Source organism: Alligator sinensis, unplaced genomic scaffold (genome assembly GCF_000455745.1).
Source record: "Alligator sinensis unplaced genomic scaffold, ASM45574v1 scaffold458_1, whole genome shotgun sequence".
Taxonomy (NCBI): Eukaryota; Metazoa; Chordata; order Crocodylia; family Alligatoridae; genus Alligator; species Alligator sinensis.
This window is the reverse complement of record NW_005841944.1, coordinates 92,879-94,178: the sequence shown is the minus strand read 5'-3', so window position 1 is coordinate 94,178 and position 1,300 is coordinate 92,879.

Genomic DNA, 1,300 nt, shown 5'->3' with positions numbered 1-1,300 from the left:
AGGCCGGAAGAACAGGGAAGCAGGCTGGCACAGAGTCTGGGACTGGAGCCGCAGCTATGGGGGAGCTGAAAAGGTAGGTAGGGAGAGGAAAAAATGGGACTAAGGGAAAGTGTGGGTGTTAAAGAGGGGCTGTGGGTGTGGGGAGCCAGAGGATGGCTCCAGGGCAGCTAGAGAAGTTGCAGAGAGTGGCCGTAGGTGCTGGAAGCTGGAGCAAGGCTCCAGCTGCTGGAGCAAACTGCAGGACAGCTAATAGGAGCTGGGAAGCTGCAGAGAGGGGGGGAGGATTACATCAGGTGCAGGGGAAGCCTGAAAACAGAGAGGACAGCAGAAAATCACAAGAAAAGCAGCAGGTGAAAGGCAGCAGAAAGTCACAGGGAAAAGGCAGTAGGAATTGAGAGGAGATTGGGAAACTAGTGGAGAGGGGTCAGGGGCTGGAGCTGAGAGAGAGCGAGAGAGAGAATGAGGCTGGAATTTAAGCTAAGGAAGGGACTGAGATTCAGTAAAACATGACCCAACTCGGGGTTGCAAATGACACTGGTTTTATTGAATAGGGGAGATGGTGACACTGTCTTATTGGTTCCCTTGCACCCCCCCACCGCGCGCATGCACACGCACACACTGGCACCAGGGGTTAAAGAGGCTTGGTACAGGGGCTGAAGTCCACTGAAGTCCAGGAGGAGAGAGACAGAGAAAGAGAGTCCAAATTCTAGGAGGAGGTGTGCAGGTAATATCTACCTATCCAGGCTGGAAAGGGGTCCTTGTCCAGTAGGTGTTGTCCAGAGCGGGGTCTCCGCAGGTCCTTGACCACCTGGGCAATAGCGATCATCACCTCCTGGATTTCACTATCCAACGCAGGGTGTCTTGGGCTCACACCAAGGCTAAAGACCTTGACTTCAGATGAGCTTAGGGGACTTCAATGAGCTTAGGAGACTAGTGGGGGAGGCACTGAGGGCCCAGAAGGTAGAAGAGATGGGAGCCCACGAGGGATGGTCGCAACTTAAGGGGGCGATCCTCCAGGCCCAAAGGATAACCATCCCTGAGAGAAGCAAGGGGGGTAAGAGCGCTCAGAAATCCCCTTGGCTCAGCAAGGGCATTCAGCAATGCCTGAGGACTAAAAGCGGGGCGCACAACCAGTGGAAGGGAGGAGCTATCACCAAGGAGGAGTACTCCTCCTCGGCCCGGGAATGTAGGTGGGCTACTAGGAAGGCCAAGGCAGAGATGGAGATCAGGCAAGTGTCCAGGATTAAGGACACCAAAAAGTCCTTTTTCAAGTACATTGGGAGCAAGAAGAGGGCACCAG